We start from the raw sequence: 26,953 nt of genomic DNA, 5'->3' as shown, positions 1-26,953 counted from the left end.
GAGAAAAAAGAGCTTCCAGTCACAGGCATCCCTGGGTTTGTTGGCAAGGGCTTTTGTGGCGCTGGGAAGAGCAGGGAATTTATGACATTTCAGCTGTTCCATTTGCCTTCTCATTCTAACTGAGGTATGCGCCTGGCCAGAGACAAACACTGGGAACTGTGATGTGTTCACAGGACAGCCTCACCTGGCTCCAAGATAAACTGCTGCAAATTCAGGTAGGTTATTCATTCCATTCTTCTTTTTCCTCTGTAAACTGTGACTTAACAGTAGCAATGACATTTTCAGGTGATACAAATATTCAAGGCCAATAACAGTACAGTACCCTGTAGATGATGTTTTTATTTATCTTTGCCAGACACACCTTTCTCCCCCCACTTAATAGATGAAAGTGACTATTTGTTCTTGACTATTTGTGCCAGGGGAGCTTTAGACTGAATGTTATGACAAATTTCTTAATTGAAAGGGTGGCATTGGAACAGGCTGCCCAGAGAAATGGTGGAGTCACCATCCCTGAAAGTGTTTGTAAGGTGTGTGGCTGTGTCACCTGGGGACATGGGTTAGTGGCAAAGACAGTAGGGCTGGATTAAAGGTTGGACCCAATGATCTTAGAGGGTTTTTCCAGCCTTAGTGATTCTATGATTCTGTGTTGATTCTAAGAAATAATAATAAAATTCTTAAAACCTCAGAATTTAATAAGAAAAGTCACTCATTATGAGCAGAATTAACAGGGAAAAAGACAATGAGCCTGATAATTTTGTGTACCATCTCTTTATGTGAAAAGCTGTTAAAGTCCACATAATCCCCAGACATTCTATTACTGATGTTTTTATGGAATCCTAATGAATTTATCTCCTGACCAAAGGGACTAGCATGCACTAAACAGCACACTGTTGTCATCTCTTTAGTCACTGATTCCTTGCTCTGCAAGACAGCTTTACATACAGAGAAGAGAGATATCTAAATTTTTGCCCTTTCTATCAGACTGAAGGCAGAGGAAGGCTCTGCCCCTCCAACAGGGAGGGAATACATGGCTGAGAAGAGATAGGCGATTCAACCAAAGCTAACAGATATTCAAACCAAAGCCTGTCTGTGATTTTATGTACTCATTCAAAATTGTCATTCCCTGTCCAGCATCTTTTTTACTTTGGTGGTTTTTTTGATTGATTGTTTTCTTTTTTAAAGACTTATCTTCAGTGATTTAAAAGGAAAGCTGCTGAAGACCACTTGTAAATGCTTCTTGCACTACTGAAAAAGCCTCAGTTTGGTGACAGAGTAGTGTTTAATAATCATCAATATGAAATGTGTAGCTCAGCCCTCCTCCCTTGACCCTTCCCCTCATGTAAAGACATCTGCAAATTAAATGAATAACAATCAATTTGAGATGTTGCCATTTGCTGAAACAGGCATTACTGGTTTCTACCTGCATCTAAATCAAGGGAACTGCTTCCAGAGACAGTGATGAGTTGACACTACATTGCAAAAATTATGAAAAGTATCAGAGCTTTGGTGAACCTACTAAACTGCAGTTGTTAAAGTTATTAATCTGCAGCACTTGGAGATTTGGTAGAGAAGGTCTTTTAGCTGAAGCCCAGCTAGCCTAATAGCTTGTCCCTGGCAGTGGGCAATAGTTTATTCCTAAGGAGGATTGTCCGAACAGGCTTATTATCTGGTGATTCTTTGCCCAAATTTGTCCCCACCTTCTAGCATTTAGTAGCAGGAGGGCTTCTTGAGCCCAAGGTCATGTGTGAAGAAGTTCTACAGCTCTCTTAATTTTGTATGTGGTAAATTACCCTTCATACAATGCCCTGCAGATTTCTCATGGACAGGAACAGCCAGCATACAGCCAGTCTGTTTCAGCTGCTGTCTCTGCTGACGCTGCTGTTTCTGCTGATGCCTCTTCCGGCCTCACTCTGTCACTTCTCCCACAAAAGCAGGGTAAGGCCCCTCTCTAGCATTGGTGTCGTACACTGGTTCATTCCCAGTTCTACCACGTACTTTTTAGAGAGGGTCTTTAAAACTATGTAATATTTACTGTGCTGGAGGCCACAGATTTATACTCTGTTATAGCAACCCTTTTCCACTTTGCTATTTCTTTCTCAACTGTTTCAAGCATTCATATTCCTTTTTTTTTTGGCAACTATCAATTACTGATTTGACATTTCACAGATGCTAAGATAGCTAAGATAGCTTCAACATCTCAGTCCTTGGCAATAGCAAACAGCTCAGAGAACAACACTTTTAATGTGGAGTTAGGATTTTCTTTTTTAAATCAATCACTTCAAAAGTTAAACTTAACTGAGTTAAAAATTGCAATACCTAGGATTTGAGGTGATTACACGAAATTCAGCCTTCAAACTCACATTATTGACCAAAATGTCTTCGCCTCTGGTTTTGTCTTTTTTTATTTTTGTTTTGGTTTTTTTCCCCCTGGTCACCTGATTCCCCAGTTTCATAGATGACTGCCCTACTTTAAGCAAGGAAGAGAAATTTCTTCTTTTCGCTGTGGTGTACAGCCTTCACTCCCCTCCCAAGTGGAGAAACAGCAGGGGGGCTTAAATACTCATGGGGGCAGAAAAAATGACAAGAAAACCATCTTTGTTCCAGGAATACGGTATGAGGTCATGTTACTATGGCAGCATGAGCCATCTCCCCTCTTTCTAGCTAGTAGAACTTTGCCCATAGTTTATTCCCTGGGAAGCCTAATCCAGAGTTCAGGCTGGGGGTGGGGAGAGTGGGTTTAGAGGTCAACAGCAATGTGACAATAGCCTAGTCAAGACAAAAGAAAACTATGATATAGAAGAATCAAAGAGTTGGTTCCCCAATTGCTAGGTTCTGGCTCATATAGAGAGGTTAGAATTTGTCCCCTCACTTTAGCCTAAATTTCCTCATTTAGCTGTTCTCTGCTCAGCATACAGAAAGCCTGAATGATGAGCAATAAAGATCACAGTAGAGCAAACAGTAACAGATGAGAAAGTGCTCACAGGAAAACTGTGGATCGTGTGCCCAGTGCAGTATTGTGTTTACTAGCAAAATTACTGTTACATTTACAGGCATCTTAGACTAATGCCGTTATTTTTCCTGCTTCATTCCTTATGATTGTGAGTAACATACTAACAGGATAGAACTTCTCCACACAGAGGCTACAAGCAGAGAAGCAGGAATTTCTGAATAAACATGTGTATGTATGCATGCACCCATGTGTGTAAATGCTCCCATAAAAAGGGACAAGCATAGACTCCAAAATATGACAAAAGAGCAAGAGGTAAAATTTACATGTGAGTTAAAGCACTAACTTCGTAATCCTTGAAAAAAAGAAAGAATCGTGATTGGTTTTCTTTCACTTGGTAGTCCAGGGAAAAAGAAAAGACAGGCAAGAAAGTAAAGAAATTCACTATTAAAACAAGAACAAAGATCTGTGAGATCAAGGTTCCCAACACTGGTCTCTACACTACAATCCTGAGAAATATTTATAAGGAAATCTGGAATTCCAACAGCAGCACAGAAATTGCAAATGACTCAGGGAAAGCAACATATAAGACACCAAAGTGAATTACTGTTTTTTAAATATTCACAGGCATTGTTAGCTCAGTTGATCAGAGCATGGTGCTAATAATGCCAAGGTTGTGGGTTTGATCCCCATATGGGCCGTTCACTTAAGAGCCGGACTCAACAATACTTGTGGGTCCCTTTTAACTCAGAATATTCTGTGATTATTTTAAGGAACTTCTGTGATTATTAGTCCAAACCAAAAGATTTACTTTTCTCTTAAACAGGGCTACAAATATTTTCATCATCCAAGGTCTGAAATATCTTTAAAATCCAGCAGCATGTCACTGAACACTTGAAATGATGAAAAGAATTCTACTAATACCCCAAATATGTGAGAACACCATAATGGCATATCCTTAACTAACAGCCCATGAGCAGTGCTCTATTTCTGGACAAGGGGGAATTGCTACTACATTACACTAAAAAAACATTTCCAATTAAGGAGGAAAGTAATGTAAGACAAATTAAATACAGTAAAGAGCTGCTGTTGAAAAGGACTGCATTTATTAAGATAAGACACTGTAGAACTGTCCACTTACGGTGCAACAGTGATTTAAAAGACCACTCTGGTCTCACTGGAGCTCAGATACTTAATTTAGGCCTTTCAGCAGCTAACATTACAAGGATGACTTCTACCCTTCCCCCAATATTATTCCTTTAATGTGTGACAGTAAGGCTCATGTACATGAAGATATTCATTGCATAGCTTGAATTAAGCCATTTAACCTCCACCGAAATCCCATCAAGAAAAATCAATCCATACTCAGCTTTATACTACAGAAACTAAACCATGATTGGTACCTGAGCTAGACAGCCTTAAATTATATCAGGTACACCTACATTGTACTGTAATCATTTCTGTGACTGGAGGGTAGACATCTGTAGCCTCTGGAGAATTACTGTCAAGGCCTCAGGAAAAACCTGTCCAATGCTTTTCTGTAGCAGATTAATGCAGTGAGGGATTTTCCCAGAGAGAAAGCTGCAGATGTGTAAACTGACATAGTTCCTAGAAAAACCTAACATGCAAACCTTATTTCCCTGTCTGTAATGTGAAGACTGACTAGCCCTGTCCCATTAGAAAGAGATTTGGCAGCTAGAGAGATTTACAGACATAATTCCTTTTGCCACGCACAAGGTAGGATGATACAGGATGAAAGAATCTTGTAGCCTATTCCACAGGAAGCACCACAGTTACAAAGGGAAATGGAAATGCATCCCTGTTTCACACTACAGCAATGATATAGTCATTTACAGCACAGTTGCAGTCATGGACATTGTAAAGCTGTTTCTTTCTTGGTCATCATCACAACACAGCGTCGTGGTTTGACACTGTCCAAACGCCAGGCACCCGGTAAAGTTACTCACTCACCCTCCCCTGCCACAGCTGGGCAGAGGAGAGAAAAATTTAATAAAGGCTTCCTCAGTTGAGATAAGGACAGGAAGAAAACACTCCAAAAGCAAAACAGGCTCAACTTAGAGGTACAAAGTGAATTTATTACTAACAAAATCAGAGGAGGAAAATGAGAAGTAAAATAAGCCCTTTAAAATACCTTTTCTTCACCCAACCCCTCCCTCCTTCCCACCAACAGCACAGGGAGACAGAGCATGGGGGTTTGATCAGTTCATCACCCGAGGTTTTCTTCTACTGTTTAGGGAGAGAAGTCCTTCCCCTGCTGTGCCGTGGGTTGCCTCCCATGGGAGACAGTTCTCCGCGAATTTCTCCAGCATGGTTCCAATCTCATGAGCAGCAGTCCTGCCAAAACTGCTGCAATGTGAGCCCCTCCCACAGGCAAACAGCCCTCCCAAAACTGCTGTGGCATGGGTCACTCTTTCATGGGGCGCAGTCCTCCAAGGACAGGCTGCTCCAGCTTGGAAGCAGGGGCCCCCTTTCTCCACTGGGTCTCCCACTGGATCACTGCCTCACACAGATATCCACCCGCTTCAGCGTGAGGACCTCCCCCATTGGGCTGCGGATGGATCTCTGCATCCCCCATGGATCCCCATGGGCTGCAGGTAGACAACCTGCTTTACCATGGTCATCACCACGGCCTGCAGAGGAATCTTGGCTCCAACACCTGGAGCACCCCCTCCCCCTCCTTTTCCACTGATCTTGGTGTTTCCATGTTGTTTCCCTCACATGTTCTCACCTCCTCTTTTCTAGCTGGAATTAACAGTGTGCCCCCACATTGTTTTTATTTTCTTCTTAAATATGTTGTCACAGAGGCATTACCATCATCTCTAATTGGCCCAGGCTTGGCCAGCGGCATGTCCATCTTCAGAGCCATCAGGGATTGGCTCTGCCGCACATGGTGGAAACTTCCAGCAGCTTCTCACAGAAGCCACCTCTGTGCCCACCCACGCTACCAAAAACCAGGCCATGCAAAACCAACACACTCAGTGTACTGTGAGAGGGGGACAGAGTCTGGAGGGAAAACGGGGCATGCTAAGCTTTAGTGACCCAGTTTAGTCACCACCTTCACATGGTATTTTCTTTCATTATCTTATTTGGAAAAGAATGGCATAGTTCAATTGGAAGGGGTCTACAGTGGTCCTCTAGTCCAACAGATGTTAGCAGCAGAGATGGAAAAGCAAAGTCTCATTTCACACCACCAGTAAGAAGAGCAAATTGCACTATGGAACTGAAGGTGAGAGGAATAGGTGGATGTTAATAGCATAGAATTTCACACTCTAAAGTGCATAATGAAACTAACTGGATTGCTAACTGGATGAGTTCACTTAGAATGAAGGAAATTCAAACTTGCAAGAACCACTACCATTCAAACAATAACTACAGTGATAGTAGGCTAGCATAGCAATATATTACCGCCGGCCTGGGCCCTAGGGTATATCACCGTGTCCCGCAGCCATAGGGAGGAGGAGGAGGAGAGAAAATCCAGTAGGCAGGAATTGTGCAGCAAGATTGATTTATTTAATTATTTTACAAACTCTTTTATGGACTTTTTTCTTCATAGTCTAATTGGACAAAGGATCAGCCACCTCTTGGGGTGATTGGCTAAAATCCTAAAACATCCATTATCAAAATATTTTTCTACTATACCATAAACAAGATTTTTCAAGGTTGCAGGTGGCTTGGTTGTTTACATACTCTGCTACCTCCTCTGTGAGAGAGAAAAGTCTCTCACAGACTTAGAAAATAGCAAGAAAATCCTCGCTAGCAGCATTTTTGTATCTACAGCAATGTAAGGCCAGACATATTTGCAAGACTAAAATGCATCTTAAGGAGTCAATTGCTAAGTGTTTCTAGGTTAGACTTAGATATTTTAGTAGTTATTTAAATATTCGTCTATAGCCTTTGATTTGGATGCATGAATTGTAAACACTGGAAATCAAAATACGCAAGAGAGAAAAAAGCATGTCAGTGCTTACTGCCAAATGGAGGTATTCGACAAAATGGTGATTTTTTTCTCAGGCTTTAGGACAGACAGCATTTTCCTCGAGGAAGACTGCAAAGATTCATACATATGCATCTGCAAAGTAAAGAATCTATTTTTCTTAATTCTCTCTTGGAAGCTGCTAAATAATTTCCATTCTTCAGGTAGTGAACTATTGAAACTTCTGAAGGAAGTTTTATAATTTTCTGTAGTTCCTAAATGCATAACAGAAGGATTAAATTGGCCAAAACACTGTCAGACTAAGTTTAAAATCTCTCTCTAGTCAAGACGTAAACTAAAGACAAATTACGTAGGTCTGGGGCCAGATTATCTTCAGAAGGATCAGATTTATTTACTGAACATGCAGGATGCATAGAACTCAGCAGGAAGCATTTATTGATTAGCCATCGACAGCACTGTATCACCCAAGTGCACCATATTATTGAATATGTTTACCTGTGATTCTCTAAGATACTGTTTCCTACAAGTGAACAGTATAATGGCTTTTGGAGAGAAGCAGGACTGGAGAATATAAAGACATAGAAAGTCTCCCTGACAAAGGGCCCAGGGTAGTCTTCCTAAACTGAGAGAAGAGGAGATAATCCACTAATCCTGAACAGAGTAGCATAGATCATGCCTGCCACCCGAGCACCAGGAAAGATTTCTGTACAAGAAAAGAAGCACCTTTCCCTTTGACATCAGAGGTCATGGGTGTTATTTCATCTGGCATTGTCTGGGACTAGTACTTCTTTTCATCATGAGCATTCTTTTCCATTGCAGGATGAGTCTGCTGTTTTCTGAGAAGGATTTACTTTCAATTTCTCTCTAATTTTGAGGAATACCGGATTTAGAGGAAATGAAGCAATTTGGTACTCTAAGAGCCTGCTTTCATCTCTTTGCTGCATTCTGAAGTCATTTTGTTACTTTGCATTTTAATAAGTAAATTATGTCAAACTGATCTGTTCTTAAGGATGGGCAAAGCATACCCCTTACCTAAAGGTGTGTTAACCAACTGAGATAAGAACCTGCTTTAGCTGTTGTTCTAAGTCTGACAAAATCTTCAAATACACTGCTAGGTTTGATATAATTAATGCAGAAATCCCCTTTGCTGGTGGGCACTTCTCAGTCTCATCTCTGTGCTGTAGTCTCATACAGGCTTAGTTACACAGTAATATTAACTGCTCCACTTGGAAATCAAAACTTTATATTCTAAGGCAATTGTCTGCATCTCTCAGGTGGCCTGAGTCATTACCCACTAGTAAAAGCCTATAGCAAGTGTATTCTACTTAACGAACTCAGACTTAAGCAAGACTGTCAGATGGGGCAGATTCGCAGAAACATGGAATGACTTCGGGTGGAGGGGATCCCCAAAGATCATCTAGTTTCAATGGGCAGGGACACCTTCTACTATCCCAGGTTGCCCCAAGCCCCATCCAACCTGGCCTTGGAGACTTCCAGGGATGGGGCAGTGTCCCAGTTTGAGACAAATTAAGGGAAACGCTCTGGAAGGAATGTCTCCTCCAAAGAAGGCAGGTTTCTTCCCCACAGGTTCGGGAAGAAATTCCTTGGAGGAAAGTGGAAAATAAGTTATTTATTTAACAAGCAGAGTGCATGCAGGCACGGAAAAAGAAGAATGCTAAATAATAAAACCTCTCACTGTGGAGAGAATCTGGTAAAATTCAAAGTCCTTTGTAGGTGTGGCCCTGCTCTCTCTCTGGAGCTGGGGTTCAGTTTGGGCCCCTCCAGGCTGCAGTGTAGGGCCTCCTGGTGATGTTCTGATGTTGCTGAACAGTCAAGAAGAAGAAGAGGAGGAGGAGGACGAGGAGGAGAAGGAGGAGAAGGAGGAGAAGGAGGAGGAGAAGAAGGAGAAGAAGGAGAAGAAGGAGAAGAAGGAGAAACCAAAGTCCCAGGAAAACCTTTTTCCTGAGAAGCTAGCTAAAAAGCAAGAGAATGCCACTCTTCCCTGCTGCAGAAGCCAAGAGCTGAGAAGAGAGTGAACAAGTTTTCTGTGTTTTTGAACACAGCACCGAAGGAATTCCACTGCCTGCCCCCCACCCTCCACTCTCGGGTCTGCCTTAAAGACACAGAAAGGCACAGGATTCATGTCTGGGCATACAGCAGGCAATAGGGGACACAGCATCATAAAGTGACCCCAAGACAGGCAGCAACAGCTTCCCTCTGACCACAGAATTTCTTCGTATCATCTAATTTAAATCTCCCCTTTTTTGTTTTAAAAACATTCTCCATTGTTCTGCCATTATCTGCCCATGTAAAAAGTTGCTTTCCCTTCTTTTCACAAGCCCCATTTAAGTGCTGGCAGGCTGTGACAAGGTCTTCTCAGAGCCTTCTCTTCTCCAGGCTTGAACATCAGTAACTCTCTCAGCCTGTCTTCATAGCAGAGATGCTCCAGCCTTCTGACCATCTTTGGGGCCCTCATCAAAGACCTAGAAATATTTTTATTAGCAGTAAGAACCTTTTTCATAGTAAAATAGCTTGCCTTTTTTTCCTTTTCTTAAAAAAAAAAAAAAAATAAAAAGGTTATCCTTGCTTTCACCACCTGCAGACAGACCTGGCAACTGACCAAGAGTCTGAGGGTTGCATTTAATTTGCATAAATCAGAGCTGATTACAGTTACTTTCCTCATTAATACACTGAGTTCTGATTAATAATCGGCAATACACAGAATGTACTGATGCATTTGCCAGGGACTGAATGCAGTTTGATGCCAGACATGTTTCTAAAAACAAAACTCCTGTTCCACAATGCTCCTGCTCAACACGCAAAGGACAACCAATCTACCTCACGATGCAGTCTTTGTTCTGAAAGGAAGAGAAAGTCCTGAGAGTTTCTTTAGTTCTTACCGGTCATATCTTCATTTTAAATCCTGGTGGGAGGGTGCAGAGATGTGAGCTGCTTTCCTGGCCCCTGTCTCATTCCATACAGATGCTTAAAAGAAAACTCCACACCCCTTACTGCTACAGTTGCAGGTCCTGTCACCCACATATTCTGCACCAGCAGCTGAGTTGCATTCAACAAGAAAAATGCTGTCAAGAGGAGTAAACTGTTTTCTTCTTGCCTGTACAGGGTAGATGCAAGAAGCACATTCAAGACAGCACATCTCTCATTTCATTATGACAATATACATCATCAGCTTATATAGATGTGAGTTTTTTACATGAAAAATTGATTTATCTATTGGATAATTAGTAAACTTCAATAATTGCAAAAACCTCTTAGCAATCAGCTGACATTTAATTAACATACAATAACTGTCTTATTAAATCACCATTAAATACCTGTTAGAGTTAATTAAAACCCATGATTCCATGATTCCTGGGGAAACCACATTATAGTTAAACAATAAGCTGCCTGGAACAGAGTTGCTTGCTTATTTCTGTTGCAATGAGTTGCTCTAGTTTAAGGTAAGGACAATACTATGTTTCAGATTATAACACTTTGTGGTTATGTAAAAACATGATATGAAAAACATGAACAAAAAAACCATGAAATGCTCCAAGATTTTCAGCTGGACTCAGTGGCAAACCCTTTTTTTCTAAGACACGTGTGAAATTCACGCCCCAAGCATGTCTCAAGTTAATAATGGCTCTTGTGTTGCAACAGATCTTTAAAAACTGTGATAAACTTTGTGTAGAAGAACAAATGAATAGCCCACCATGTTCTTTTGTATGTTATTCTAATAAGACTACTTGGAATTTTGGTCTAAATTTGTTCCAGTATCCCCTGAGACCTTTTTTGCTGACTTCTGCTAAGGTTGAAGCATCACCTTCTAGATGATCAGATAGATAAAAATTGGATTATACAGAAAACTTCCAAAACATTAGGTAAAATAAATTATACTTGGGTTTTTCTTCTACTCAGCCCACTCAAAGATGTTAATGAAATAAAAAAAACCCAACCACCTAAAGAAAATCCTAGCCTTTTCTTTTTGCAAGAGGAAAAAAAAATGCAAACATTTAGCACTGCAGTTTGATCTGCAACACATGAACAACTTCAAGCAAGTACAAGATCCTTTAAAATGGAAATCAAAAGTAATATCAAGTATAACAGCACTCATATTTGTGCATGTTGCTGCCTAAAGTAAGTCAAAGTCAGAATAAAGTCAGTTCACAGAAAATATCATTAATAAGACTTCAGGAATCTACCTCCTTCTGGTTGACCTAGGCTTATAGTATTCAGAACTTCTCTTTTACATACAGGAATTTTCTGAGCACCTAAGCATATGTATAAAAGTGAAATCAAATGATTGCCTCAGACTTGACAGAACTGCTGAACTAAGAACCAAGCACTGTCCTCTATTAAAGGGCATCACCTTGAGAAGATAAAGGTTTATAAATGTTGCTCTAGAAGTTAGTATTCTCTGCTATTGTCTATTATATAGAGAGAGAGAGGGAGGTAGAAATAATGATCTTCAAAGATGTTGCCTAATCACCTTTTGTGCAACCTTTACAAAACTCAGAAATCAGTACTCTGATTTATCAGAGGAGAAACATAGATTTATCCCTATCAAGGTACTAATGTGTCAAAAAGGGGATCTTGTTTTTGAAAATAACAAAACAGGTACTGAAAAGGAGAACAAGCCTATAGTCAGACAGATAATATTGGGTAAGTGTGAGTGGCTATACTCACAGTAATCTAGTGACAGATTCAGTTTATAATGAGAGCACACGATGCATTAGTTGTGAGTTAACTTTAGTCTGAGGTCCCTGAATAATTAACCTGCTTTGTTTCAATTCTTTTAAATGTCCACATTCTACTGTTTATGAAATTGGAATGTGTCCTACAAAATAAAGTCACACTGCTTCCAGAGTTGTACAGAGACCAATATGAAAAATGTTACTCATTATGAATCTTATGATTCAAATATTTTGTTTACAATAAGAATTAACATAGCCATTTAAAACAAATGTTGAGGGCAAGTATTTTATCCTAATTAAAAAAGAATAGAATTTGGTATTTTTATATTGACATTATATCCACTTTATTTTCTATAAAAATCTCATATAAACCAGGTTAGATTATTAAAATAGATATGCATACATAAAAATTGAATAAGTAATATATAATTAATAAATTATTGCACAATATCAAATGGATATTATGGAAAGATTTGAGTACAGCTAATAATACTGTAAATCATGATCACTGGTGCTCTGCAACTGAAAAGGTACTATGCATATGTAAACAGAAACTAAGGTAAAGAGTATATGTTTGCAAATTCAATTTTTCCAGTTGTACCATGAACGATATTGAACGTTTCTAGCATTCCTCTTTGTGTTATTATCCTCTTATATTTTAAACCATGCCTTTTTAATTCTCCTATTTTTCTTCATGGCTGCATCTCTGCAATGTAAACTTGTTTCCCTAACCATTAAGAAATATTCCTACTGCTGGAAATTCATCTGTCATTTTACGAGTCTTTTCAAAGGAAGAGAAAGAAAATAACTTAGAAACAAAAATAGTACGGATTTTGCTCCCACTGGGACAAACCAAGTAATATTTACTCTGACATGATAAACAAAAGATGAGAAAGTGTTAGAACTAATGGCTGTGTAAATAGGAAATTCAGAAGAGAGGAATCCTGGCAGAATCACAAGAAAATTGTATCTATTTTCAGCTGCCAATTTTTATGAAACATCCTGATTTTTTAACTCTGTATTTATGGAGCTGTGTGGCAGCACTTCTGCCATCAATATTATCTTTTTTTCATTATTGCCAGGATTTCTCCTCAAGAATTATCAATAGTTTCCTGCACAGAAACAAATAAGGCGGATAATGCAGAGGACATTTGCAATGACAGCTACATTTTGGAGAGCAGAGTAAAAGGAAATCCAGCATTGGAAGGAGCCCATCCTCCAAAGAGAACACACAAGTATCCTTATGAAGCACTCAAGAAAAGGGGACCTTGGACAAGGAAGACTAAATGCCCGTTTCACAGAATTCCTTTCTCTCCAGCAGTGGATCAAAGGCAGGATAAAAATACAGTATAGGCAAGACTCAAAAGATGTATCAGAATGTGTGAGAATCAGACTTGTGCCTGGTGCATGTAGCTTCTACACACCTAGGCAAGCTATTTTCTAGTAAGGAGAAGACAAAGTAGGTTACAACAAAGTACCGGTTTACAAAGAAACTGTTTACAACTTAACATTATCACACAGCAGAAAAACAGCCTGAGTTAAATATGTAAGCAACAGTAAGGTAAAGGTGTCTCAGTTTGAAAGATAGATGTCGGCTAAGGAAGGCAGGAGCTGCCCTTGGAATGAAAAATGTATGCCTCTTCCCTCCAAATTTTTATAATTTTGGAAGTAAGGGGCTTTCAGGCAAAGATATGAGAAACAGGAATAACAGTTCTTTACTAATATGTATATACCAAGGCAAACAAACAACAATAACAATGGCAGCAACAACAAACAGAACCACAAACCCAGTGACAGCCTTTTCGGCCGCAGGCACCCTTCCCCTTGGTGCAGTTCCAGTCACAGCCGGCAGGGGCGCTGGCGGCTCCTGGTGAGAAGGGCAGGTGCAATGGTTCCCCCGCAACTGCAGGGGGTGCTCCGGAGTGAGCGCTGGGAGCACGCGACAATGGCGGCCTGGGATGCTGGGAAGGGATGGAAGAAAGGCTTCACAAACACTCTGGGCAGCCAATCCCAGTGCCCCAGCAGGACTCTAGAGAACAGCAGGCTGGAACAGCAGGAATGAACACAAAATCCCGGGTGGTAGATGAGATGTATCAAACTCCAGAGCTGCAGCGGGAACCCCGGGATGTCTGGGCAGGCAGGGGATGCAGAGCTACAGTGTAGTGAAGGCTCGGAGCAGTGGCAAAAGAACGGTGGGGGCGGGGCAGTGGCAGCTGGGCTCCCAGCATGGCAGGGAAAGGCGGGTTCAGGATCCCGTGGTTTTTCCCCTGAGGCAGCCCAGCAGATGGTAAAAAAAGTCCCTCTTCTAGTGAGGTAGGGTATTAAATAGGGTCCCAATGCAACAGCCGCTCCCTCAAGCAGGGCTCCACTCACATTAGAAGAAAGGCAGCAGAACACAGAACCCCGCAGTGGTGAGGAATTCTCCCCACAGCTGTTACCGCAACCCTAGGGTATATTACCGTGTCCCGCAGCCATAGGGAGGAGGAGAGAAGATCCAGGCAGGAATTGCGCAGCAAGATTGATTTATTCAATTATTTTACAAACTCTTTTATAGACTTTTTCCTTCATAGTCTAATTGGACAAAGGATCAGCCACCCCTTGGGGGGTGATTGGCTAAAATCCTAAAACATCCATTGTCAAAATATTTTTCTACTGTAATATGAACAAGGCTTTTCAAGGCTGCAGGTGTTTGGTTGTTTACATAACTCTGCTACCTCTTCTGTGAGAGAGAAAAGTCTCTCACGGGCTTAAAAAATAGCAAGAAAATCCTTGCTAGCATCTTTTTTGTACCCACAATTCCCCCTTTTTGTTTAATAACAACTCTACTATTAATCCTAAATAGAAATCTACATCAGTTATTAATTCTAAATATGTTCTTAAGGCTTTAACTATCTGACTCCATAACAAGAATTTTAAAGTTGAGTCTCTGCTTGTGGAAGGACCATCTGCCTGATGGTTGACATCTTGGTCATCATCAGAAGAGTCATCAGGCTGATGATCTACATTCTGGTCGCCATTTGGATAGTTGGCGTTTGGGTCATCATTTGGAGGTTTCCTGTTCTGCCTCTGGTGCCGTAGTGCACTAGTTTGAAAACAAACCATTGGGAGGCACCAAGTCAGAATAACAATTTAATGGGGAAATTAAAGAAAAGGAAAAATTAAAAGAAAACACTGGTTCAAACTGACAGAGTCAAGATACAACCTGACTCCCTGTTAGTCAGGGTGGTGGTAGCAGCCTGGTAGAATGGTGGCTGCAGTCCTCTGAAGCAGTGATCCTGTAGAAAAGGGTCTGCTCTTCCTCAGAAGGTCCAGTGGGGGCTATGTAGCTCCTGTCCTCTGGAAATCCAGTGGAAGGGTTGTCTCTGGTGTTCAGCATCTCAGAGTATATCCAGGATGGGATGCTTGGTTCCTCCCTCTGGGTGGAGCATCTCACAATGGGGTAATGAGTCATGAGGCCAAGTGTTGATTAGGCTCATTAACAGAAGATAGTCCAGAGGGAGTTATCTTTGAGTCATGTGGCAGGACAATGATGGGCCATTAACAGAAAGATAGTCTGGGGGGAAGGAGGCAAGGAAACACTGCCCCATCTGATTTCAACAGCTTCTGAGGATGGTAATAGAATACACTGCAACCCAGGACATTATCCACCCCTTATTCTATTACCATCTACATCATCCCAAAACAATACCTTCCTTAAACTCTACACACACACACACACACACACACACATACATATATATACAATGAAACCCTACACACAGTTCTCACCTAAGATTAGGTCTCCTTGTGGTACACAACAGGTTTCCCCATCTTTCTGCATTACCCATCAAGTATAACCAGGTCCTTGGGCAAAGACAATCCCACTGATGGGTTTGCCTTTGCCTGAGGTGGGAATCTGACGTCGTCCATCTTGCTACTTTACTCCCAGGAATTGGATCTCTCGGGCAGGTCCCTTGACTTTGCTCCTTTTGATGGCAAAGCCGGCTTCCAGGAGAATCTGGATGATTTTCTCTCCTTCCTCAAATACTTCCTTTGCTGTGTTTCACCACACGATGATGTCGTCGATGTACTGCAGATGTTCTAGAGCCTCACCCTTTTCCAGTGCAATCTGGATCAGTCCATGGCAGATGGTGGGACTGTGCTTCCACCCCTGGGCGGTTCCGGGAATATTGCACACCCCTCCAGCTGAAAGCAAACTGGGGCCTGCATTCTGCTGCCAAAGGAATGGAGAAGAAGGCATTGGCAATGTCAGTAGTGGAGTACCACTTCGCTGCTTTGGACTCCAGCTCGTACTGAAGTTTCAACATGTCTGGCACAGAAACGCTCATTGGTGGCATGACCTCATTCAGGCCACGGTAATCCACCGTCAGTCTCCATTCTCCACTGGACTTATGCACTGGCCATATAGGGCTGTTGAAAGGTGAACGGGCCTTGCTGACCACCCCTTGGTTCTCCAGTTTACAAATCATCTCATGGACGGGAACCACAGAGTCTCTGTCGGTGCGGTATTGCCAACGGTGCACTGTTGCTGTGGCGATTGGCACCTGTTCTTCAACTCTTAGCAGTCCCACAGCAGAGGGGTAATCTGAGAGGCCAGGCAATGTACTCAGTTGTCTGATATCTTCTGTCTCCACAACAGCTATCCCAAAAGCCCAACGATGTCCTTTTGGGTCCTTGAAATATCCATTTCTGAGATAGTCTATGCCGAGAATGCACGGGGTCTCTGGGCCAGTCACGATGGGGTGTTTGTGCCACTTGTTCCCAGTTAAACTCACTTCAGCTTCCAGTACAGTCAGCTGCCGGGATCCTCTTGTCACCCCAGAAATAGAAATGGGTTCTACTCCCACATACCTTGATGGCATCAGAGTACATTGAGCACCAGTGTCAACCAAAGCCGTGTATTTTTGTGGGTCAGATGTGCCAGGCCATCAGACCCACACAGTCCAAAAGACCCGATTCTCCCTTTCCTCTGCCTGGCTAGAGGCAGGGCCCCTCTATTCCTGGTCACGTTGCATATTGCTCCCTTCCGGTGAATATGTTCCTGAGGTCCCTTCAACAGGATCGGTCATATTATCATTCCTATACCGTCTGGAGTTCTGTGCACGAGAGACCAGAGCAGTGTTGACTCCAGATGCACTTCTTGTGGTAGTTGTCCCTCTTTTTAGTTCATGTACCCTGGCTGCTAAGAAGGAGGTGGGTTTTCCATGCCACTTACTCATGTCTTCTCCATGTGCCTGAAGGAAAAACCAGAGATTACCTCGGGGGGTGTATCCTCTCTCCCTGGTTGGGGGATGCCTGCTCCTAATGGCAGAGACTCTTGTTGGCTCTGGCAAGATGTGGTAAATCTCTTCCTTAAGTTCCTTTTTCAGTTTCTGATGGCCTTCTTCAATCAAGCTCCAGACTTACTCAGCCAGCCTTGTTTCCACGGACGAGACATAGGTGCGAAACGAGGCTGTGACAGTGTCCTCGTAAATCCTCAGTTTGTTGACCAAGACGCCCACCCTGTCCTGGCCTTCCCTCCATTGCAGCGTTGCCAGGTAATGGGTGTACATCTCTGGTCCAAGGCGTGCGAACCTCAACCACATCTGTGATGTGCACTGGACACATCTGGGCTCTTAGGAAATCTCTAGTCTTCTGAGAAAATGATCTCCAGCACAACCAATTCCCTCAGGCACCAGATACCTTGTTCCATTGTGCTCCGTTTTCCTTGGTGCGCCTGGAGATCTTCTTTAAAAAGGCACCTGTCCCTTACACTTGAAAGCAGTCGCCGCCAGAGGCTGAGTTTCTTGGGTTCTCCCTATCCCCTGGTCAATGACCAGATCCCAGGACAGAGATCCCAGCTGCCTGCTCTCACTTCCATCCAGAATGGTGTCATTGGCTGCAGCATCCCAGATGCGGAGCAGCCAGGTCAGGATGGACTCATTTGTCTGGCGGGTGAATTCCCTTTGCAGGTCGCGCAGCTCACCCAGGGATAGCGACCGAGTGATGACCTCTGGCTCTGCCTCTTCTGCTGGGTGTGAAGGTCCTGCTGCATCCTTGTCAGTCACTATGCGGACTGATTTGCTTCTTGATTTCTTCTTCTGAATGGGGGCAACTGCAATCGGTTTAGGCTGTTCTGGTTCAGTGACAGTTTGTGTGGAGATGCTGACAGCGCCTTTGGTTTCTTTCTCCTCTGTGACAGTCTGAGTAGAGATGGACACTGATGCTTTGCGTTTGGTTTCTTTCTTCTCTGTGACAGTCGGTGTAGACATGGTGTTTGTTGCTCTGCTCTTTTTCCCTCTCTCATCCTGAGGATGCTGTGCCATAGCTCTGATTCTAAGCATGGTGTATATGGTGCAGGCTGTACAGAGAAGACAAAGCAGAACTAAGAGCAAGTTTATGCCGTCTTTGACATCCAGAGGGAATTCAGTATTTTCAAAAACTGCTGTGCCTGGCCTGAAAGGCTGGAAGAAATCATTCTCTACTCCTCCCACCAGGGGCTGGATGCGATTGTTGAGGAGATCCCAGACACAGGAGCCCAGACTAGGGCAGCCAAACAAAATTGAGTATATATTCCGAATGGTATTCATCGCCTCTCAGGTTATTATGCTATAGACATAATAAATTATTAAAGCAATTCTCATACCATTCCCTGGTTTTAACAGGAGTAATACTACAGGCAGGTAGTTCCCCATGTGAGGAAAAATATAGAGAGCAAGATACAGTACCCATATACACAAGCTGAGCACCATGGTGAATAAGTTTCTGTTAATACAAAATTGTAATTCTGACTTTCTCTCAGAGCAAGCCACACATTCGGCACCAAAAATGTACTAGTTTGAAAACAAACCAGTGGGAGGCACCAAGTCAGAATAACAATTTAATGGGGAAATTAAAGAAAAGGAAAAATTAAAAGAAAACACTGGTTCAAACTGACAGAGTCAAGATACAACCTGACTCCCTGTTAGTCAGGGTGGTGGTAGCAGTCTGGTAGAATGGTGGCTGCAGTCCTCTGAAGCAGTGATCCTGTAGAAAAGGGTCTGCTCTTCCTCAGAAGGTCCAGTGGGGGCTATGTAGCTCCTGTCCTCTGGAAATCCAGTGGAAGGGTTGTTTCTGGTGTTCAGAATCTCAGAGTATATCCACGATGGGATGCTTGGTTCCTCCCTCTGGGTGGAGCATCTCACAATGGGGTAATGAGTCATGAGGCCAAGTGTTGATTAGGCTCATTAACAGAAGATAGTCCGGAGGGAGTTATCTTTGAGTCATGTGGCAGGACAATGATGGGCCATTAACAGAAAGATAGTCTGGGGGGAAGGAGGCAAGGAAACACTGCCCCACCTGATTTCAACAGCTCCTGAGGATTGTAATAGAATACACTGCAACCCAGGACACGTAGGTCAGGGCAAACGCATTTTGCAGGTAGCCACCGTACCCCAGTATCTGTGGAAACGCAAGCATACCCACGACCCCAAACGATAAGCTCATGCAGGCCTTCCCACTGATTAGTGAGTAAATTCCATTACCCAGACTTTTGCCCGGGGCAGTTGTCTCTCTCCTGCAGACTGCAATGAGAGAAAATGATTCAGAATAACAGGATTATTTGAATTTTGTGGTACTGTAAGGTGATTAATTGTATACAAGCTTTTGCTAGTCGGCCTCAGTAACCAAATTCAAAGGTTCCTGTGAGAATCATTGAAAAGCCATGTTAACAGCCCTTAATTCAACTAACTAAGCAGAGTCTGACTCGGATTGGTGTGTAAGTCAACCACCGCAAAGGCAGTGTGGGATACTGTGCGCCCTTATACACAGTGATCCCTGCTAAAAATTTGTCCCAATCCGTACCCCCCAAGCTGCCAACACATCCCATCCCCAAAGGTTAAGGGAAGTGGTAATAACATAAGGCCTAATTGTAGCTGTGTGCCCCTCTGAGTCCTTCACCACCACAGGCCGTTCGCTTCAATAGCTCTGTGTGGTTTCTCCTAATCCTGCGATGGCCGATCCCACAGGGGCTAAAGGCCACGCAGAGAAGGAGATGATAGTTACATCAGCAACTCGAAGTTGAGTCCGGGGCGGACGGGCGTTCGGCAGGATCAGGGTACATATCATCTGTGGCCTTTGGTCAGAGATGTCTGCAGTCCAGAAGGCCTGCGGAAGTCCCGTAGATCCACTGCCATTATCTTCATGAGTTGGTTGTTCTATCCTGGGGACAGAAGACTTAAAAGGCACTAATTTAGCAAGGCAGGTCTTTTCAGGAATAGTTACAGGGGGTTTTTGCGCGGAGATCATAGCACAAATCTGACCTTTAAAGTCAGCATCAATAACTCCTGAGTGCACTAAGATTCCTTGATGGGCAACGTCAGGTTTTCCCACCAGCATCGCACTGGATCCCTGGGCTAGGTGTCCGTATGCATCCAAGGGAACTTTATAAATACCGCTAGAGTCTAAGACGACTGCGGCTGCGGTGTGGACGTCAAAACCGTCTGATCTCTGGGTGCCATTTCTAGGGTGGATGAGTAGGCCTGTGCCTGTACCTGTGCCACTGCATCGGACAGCAATTCCCCCTCCTTGCGGAGGTGGAAGTTTCCTGACAAAGGCCGACCATCGGCATGAGTCAGAGATCTACAGTAGTCTGAGCAATGCCCTGGCCTGCCACACCTCTTGCACTGGGGGATGGCTGCGTTTTCTTTTTGGCTCGGCTTAGGCCGCTTCCGTTTTTTTCACCTGTTTGGGTTGCTTTGGTTCACTATCAGAAGATGTGTGAACAGGTTGCAGGAACGCAGCCAAAGCAGACCTTTTCTGGTTCCCAAATCCCACCTTAGCGCAGGCTTCGACCATGTCTGTTACCTCAGGGTCCCCTGGTAAGGCATCTATGATTTTTCTGCACTCCTCGTTTGCGTTATCTCTCACTAACTGCCTTAACAACATCTGTCTTATCCCATTACGGTCAACCTGGTTCTTGAGAGAAGCAGCGACTTTCTCTACAAAAGAGAGGAATGACTCTGATTTCCCTTGAACTATTTCAGTATATCGCTTTCTAGGTGCAGACAACTCTATGGTTTTCAACAGGGCAGCCATGCTGACCTTTTGAACTTGCTGCAGGACACTAGAGGACAAGGTACCCTGTTGTCTTGGGGTGACCTTATGATGTGTATCCCATATCGCTGCCTATGCCCAGAAATTAATTTTTGTGCCTTTCTATGCCTCTAAACTGAGCCTGAAAGGGGGAAGGAAAAAACTGAGCAAAACTTTCTCAAAGCAGTTTGCAGCTCGTTCAAGGTTACAAAAAGATAGCAGGTTTTTTTTTTTTCCCTAGCTGGGGCAGGGGAGGGAGGAAGCACCCGGCTTGTTTTTTTTCCAGTCAGTTTTTGGCCAGTTTTTTCTTCTTCTTGTTCTCTGGAGAGAGACTGAGAGTTGGACTTTGGATTTCCTTCTCTGGAATTCCGGATTTTTCCCCTTTTCTACTGGACTGCTTGATTGCTGTAACATCAGAGCACATCGGGAGGACTTTCCACCGGGCACAGAGGGCCTGGCCCCGGCCCAAGCCCCAGCTCCGAGGAGACCAAAGGGAGGACTCGAACACTTTCCCAGGTTTTTTCCTCTACCGCGAAAGATTTTACCATCTAACATTGTTTTCCTTCCCATGTGTTTGTTAAATAAATAGTTTTATCTTCTTCACTTTCCTTCGAGGAAAATTTATTTTTTCCCGAACCTGGTGGGGGAGGGGTGGTTGTGCCTTCTCTCAGAGGATATATTTCTAAATTTGCCCAAACTGGAACAAATTTAGTGGCGCCCAACTGTGTGGCTCGAAGGAAAGTGAAAAAACTTGTGCTAATTACATTTTGGGTTGAATTTGCTTATTCTGTGTTGGAGTAAAGTAGTCACCATGCTGGTTGAGTTCATAATGTCTCTCTGGCTCGATGTACTCATGTCTTTCTGGTCCTTAGGCTTCATTGAGGTACCAGTGCTTTTTTGGTCCCTAGGGTTGTTTACCTATCCACAACTTGCTCCAATCTTGTCCCTGGTATGTAAATTTTACAGAGAAGGGAGACGAACCAGGATTTCTATTTTGCTGTGCTCGGTGATAATGATTTATAAGAAGTTGATAGAGGTACAAGCAGCTGTTCGAGGTGTGTATGATAAGTGGTTTCTCCGTCCTAACCCCAGTCCTAGCTTCAGTAGCCTGTTTTGGGAATTTATTAGTAATTGTACCCAGATTGTTAGAGGAGGAGGAGATGGGGTTTCCCTTCCCTTTAAATTTGATAGGTTATCTTTTGAGAATGTTCAGTATCCCCTTGATGTTAAAGAGACCACCCTCCTGGTATTTAATCTGGTAATCTTCCTCCATGTAATTCATAGCTTGTCTAGAATGAGAGCTCAGATTTCCAGGGTGACTGCTGAGACACCTGACCCAGAGGTGGAACATCTTGAGTGGTGTGGGGAATGGGAGGACATCGGCCAAACCCTAAAGAAATTCTCTGACCCGATAGTTTGGGATTTCCCATCTGAACAAATTCAGAAACCAGCTGAGGTGGGAAAATATCTGAAAGAGAAATACAATGACAATTCTAATGAGAACAAGCTCCTTGCAATATGTTGGGCTTTGGCATATGCCTATCGCACACTGCAGCAGCAAGTAAAGGTAGAGAGGCAGGAAGATAAATCAGCAAAGCCTGCAGATACCCCAGTCACTCAGGCTGCAGATAAACCAGACAGCAAGCCCAAACCAGATGGAGAGTCTAAGCCATTGACAGTGGCTCCTGTCAAGAGGAAAAAGCACACAACCAAAACTGATCGCCCAGTGAAAGATGATGATGATGCAGGGGAAGGAACCTCAAAACCACCAACGGACTCAGGCACAGAAACCATTACTGAGTCCATGTCCATAAAGGACCTTCACAGCCTAAGAAAGGATTACACCCGACGGTCCGATGAATCCATAATAAGTTGGATGGTCCGTATTTGGGATGCTGCAGGTGATGATGTGATGCTGGACGGTGCTGAAGCGAGGCATTTGGGATCCCTGTCACATGATCCAGTGATCGACCAAGAGATGAAAAGGGAGGCTAACTCTACCAGTCTCTGGAGACGGATTTTGACAGGCGTGGCTGAAAGATATATGTGCGGAGATGATCTCTACATGCAGCAAACCCAGTGGAAGACCATAGAACAAGGGATCCAGCGCCTGAGAGAACTAGGGGTGGTAGAGGTTGTCTTCACAAATGACCCAGGATTGAGAAGTCCAGACCGGGCCAGAGTTATTCCATACATGTGGCGAAAACTCATACATCTTGGGCCACCAGAATATGCTTCTGCTTTAGCAATAATGAAACCGGACTACGGTGCGAATGAGACCGTGCGGAATATGGCAGTGAAGCTCAGAGCATATGCAGACTCTGTGCATGGCCCAACACATGCAAGAATTGCAGCTGTGGAAACACGTATGCAGAAAATTGAAGATGAAATGAAGAAGAATCACCAGGAGATTAAAGAGTGCCTTCTCCGCGGATGTTCCCCAGAGAGAAGGTACATCCCACGAAGTGAGCTGTGGAATTTCCTGTGTGACAGTGGGGAAAACATGAGGAAGTGGGGTGGACAACCCACGTCTGCTCTGGCAGCACGAGTGAGTGAATTGAAGGAGCGCAAGTCTCAGAAAGGAGGATCTACCAAAAAGGAAGTAGCTCCAGTTGCCTGTAGCCAAACTGCTGGAAATGATGGAAAAGACGATGGCATGTCTGATTCCCATGAAGGAACCTCTAAGGTGCAGGCCCAGGGAAAGAAGGATAACCAGGCATAGAGGGGCCCTGCCTCTAGCCAGGTAGAGGCCAGGGAAAACCGTGTTTTTTGGACTGTGTGGATTCGTTGGCCTGGTACATCAGAACCACAAAAATATGATGCCTTGGTTGACACTGGTGCGCAGTGTACAATAATTCCATCGCAGCATGTGGGGGTAGAATCTGTTTCTATCTCTGGTGTAACAGGTAGATCACAAGATTTGACCTTGGTGGAAGCCGAGGTGAGCCTGACTGGAAATGAGTGGAAGAGACATCTCATTGTGACTGGCCCAGAGGCCCCGTGCATTTTGGGCATAGACTTCCTCCGGAACGGGTATTTTAGAGACCCAAAGGGACTCAGGTGGGCTTTTGGAATAGCTGCTGTGGAGACAGAGGGCATTAAGCAATTGAACGCTTTGCCTGGGCTATCAGAGAACCCGTCTGCAGTCGGCCTTCTGAAGGTGGAAGAACAAAGAGTACCAATTGCTACCTCGACAGTGCATCGCCGACAGTACCGGACAACTCGAGATGCTGTGATTCCCATCCACAAGATGATCCGTGAGCTGGAGAGCCAAGGGGTGGTCAGCAAGACCCACTCACCCTTCAACAGCCCCATTTGGCCTGTGCGCAAGTCTGACGGGGAATGGAGATTGACTGTGGACTATCGTGCCCTGAATGAAGTGACTCCACCGCTGAGCGCTGCCGTGCCAGACATGTTGGAGCTCCAGTACGAGCTGGAGTCCAAAGCAGCGAAGTGGTATGCCACTATTGACATTGCTAATGCATTCTTCTCCATTCCTCTGGCAGCAGAGTGCAGGCCTCAGTTTGCCTTCACCTGGAGGGGCGTGCAGTACACCTGGAACCGACTGCCCCAGGGGTGGAAGCATAGCCCCACCATCTGCCATGGACTGATCCAGACTGCACTAGAAAAAGGTGAGGCTCCAGAACATTTGCAGTACATTGATGACATCATTGTGTGGGGGAACACCGCAACAGAAGTGTTTGAGAAAGGAGAGAAAGTTATCAGGATTCTCCTGGAAGCTGGTTTCGCCATCAAGAAGAGCAAAGTCAAGGGACCTGCCCGAGAGATCCAGTTCCTGGGAGTGAAATGGCAAGATGGACGGCGTCAGATTCCCACTGAGGTCATCAATAAGATCACAGCAATGTCTCCACCAACCAACAAGAAGGAAACACAAGCTTTCCTAGGCGCTATAGGTTTCTGGAGGATGCACATTCCTGAGTACAGCCAGATTGTGAGTCCTCTTTACCTGGTTACCCGCAAGAAGAACGATTTCCATTGGGGCCCTGAACAGCAACAAGCTTTTGCCCAGATCAAGCAGGAAATCGCTCATGTGGTAGCCCTTGGCCCCGTTAGGACAGGACCCGAAGTGAAGAATGTGCTCTACTCTGCAGCCGGGAGCCATGGCCTGTCCTGGAGCCTTTGGCAGAAGGTGTCCGGTGAGACTCGAGGTCGACCACTGGGATTTTGGAGCCGAAGCTACAGAGGGTCTGAGGCCAACTACACCCCAACAGAGAAGGAAATCTTGGCAGCCTATGAAGGAATCCAAGCCGTCTCAGAGGTAATTGGCACTGAGGCACAACTCCTCCTGGCACCCCGACTACCAGTGCTAGGGTGGATGTTCAAAGCAGAGGTTCCCTCTACCCACCATGCCACCAATGCCACATGGAGCAAATGGATTGCTCTCATCACACAGCGCGCCCGTATCGGAAAACTGAATCGCCCTGGGATTTTGGAAATAATTACAAACTGGCCTGAAGGTGAAAACTTTGGTCTCACTGATGAAGAAGAACAAGTGACACGTGCTGAAGAAGCTCCACCGTACAACCAACTGCCATCAGAAGACACACGCTACGCTCTTTTCACCGACGGTTCTTGTCGCATCGTAGGGATGAAACGAAAGTGGAAAGCAGCCATATGGAGTCCCACACGACGGGTTGCAGAAGCTACTGAAGGAGAAGGGGGATCAAGCCAACTCGCTGAACTCAAAGCTGTTCAACTAGCCCTGGACATTGCTGAAAGGGAGAAGTGGCCAAAGCTCTACCTCTACACTGATTCATGGATGGTAGCCAATGCTCTGTGGGGATGGTTAGAAAAGTGGGAAAAAGCTAATTGGCAGTGTAGGGGAAAACCAATCTGGGCTGCTGAAGAGTGGAAAGACATCGCTGCCCGAGTAAGAAAGCTGGTTGTGAAAGTCCGCCACGTAGATGCCCATGTCCCCAAGAGTAGGGCTAATGAAGAACACCAAAACAACAAGCAGGTAGATCAGGCTGCAAAGATAGAAGTGTCACAGGTAGACTTGGACTGGAAACACAAGGGAGAGTTGTTTCTAGCTCGATGGGCCCATGATGCCTCAGGCCATCAGGGCAGAGATGCCACCTATAAGTGGGCACGAGACCGAGGGGTGGATCTAACCATGGACAGTATCTCCCAGGTTATCCATGATTGTGAGACATGCGCTGCGATCAAGCAGGCCAAGCGGGTGAAGCCTCTGTGGTATGGCGGGCGATGGTCCAAATACAAGTATGGGGAGGCCTGGCAGATTGATTACATCACACTGCCTCAAACCCGCCAAGGCAAGCGCTATGTGCTCACAATGGTAGAAGCCACCACTGGATGGCTGGAGACCTATCCTGTGCCTCATGCTACTGCCCGGAACACCATCCTGGGCCTGGAAAAGCAAGTCCTTTGGAGGCATGGCACCCCTGAGAGAATTGAATCTGACAATGGGACTCATTTTAAGAATAGCCTTATTAACACCTGGGCTAGAGAACATGGCATTGAGTGGGTGTACCACATCCCTTACCATGCACCAGCTGCAGGCGAAGTGGAACGGTGCAATGGATTGTTGAAAACCACTTTGAAGGCACTGGGTGGGGGAACTTTCAAAAATTGGGAACAGAATCTAGCAAAAGCCACCTGGTTAGTTAACACCCGAGGTTCCACCAATAGAGCTGGTCCAGCCCAATCTGAATCCCTGCATACAACAGATGGAGATAAGGTCCCAGTAGTGCATGTCAGAGGTCTATTAGGAAAGACTGTGTGGATAAATTCTGCCTCGAGTACAGACAAACCCATCCGTGGGGTTGTCTTTGCTCAGGGACCTGGTTGCACATGGTGGGTAATGCAGAAAGATGGAACAACACGTTGTGTACCACAGGGAGATCTGATTGTTGTGTGACAACCACCTGTAGTGTGAAATGCCAGTATACCCCTGCTTGCTGATTATCACTGTCACTGTTCATATATAGCTGTGTATATATATATATATATATATATATGTATTAATGTGTGTGTAAAATTGGAATATCTTAGTTTGGGCATTGAGCCAACAATATGGGATAAGGTACCCTGTTGTCTTGGGGTGACCTTATGATGTGTATCCCATATCGCTGCCTATGCCCAGAAATTAATTTTTGTGCCTTTCTATGCCTCTAAACTGAGCCTGAAAGGGGGAAGGAAAAAACTGAGCAAAACTTTCTCAAAGCAGTTTGCAGCTCGTTCAAGGTTACAAAAAGATAGCAGGTTTTTTTTTTTTCCCTAGCTGGGGCAGGGGAGGGAGGAAGCACCCGGCTTGTTTTTTTTCCA

Source organism: Corvus moneduloides, chromosome 23 (genome assembly GCF_009650955.1).
Source record: "Corvus moneduloides isolate bCorMon1 chromosome 23, bCorMon1.pri, whole genome shotgun sequence".
In the NCBI taxonomy this organism is placed as follows: domain Eukaryota; kingdom Metazoa; phylum Chordata; class Aves; order Passeriformes; family Corvidae; genus Corvus; species Corvus moneduloides.
Note: the sequence above shows the minus strand (reverse complement) of the source record.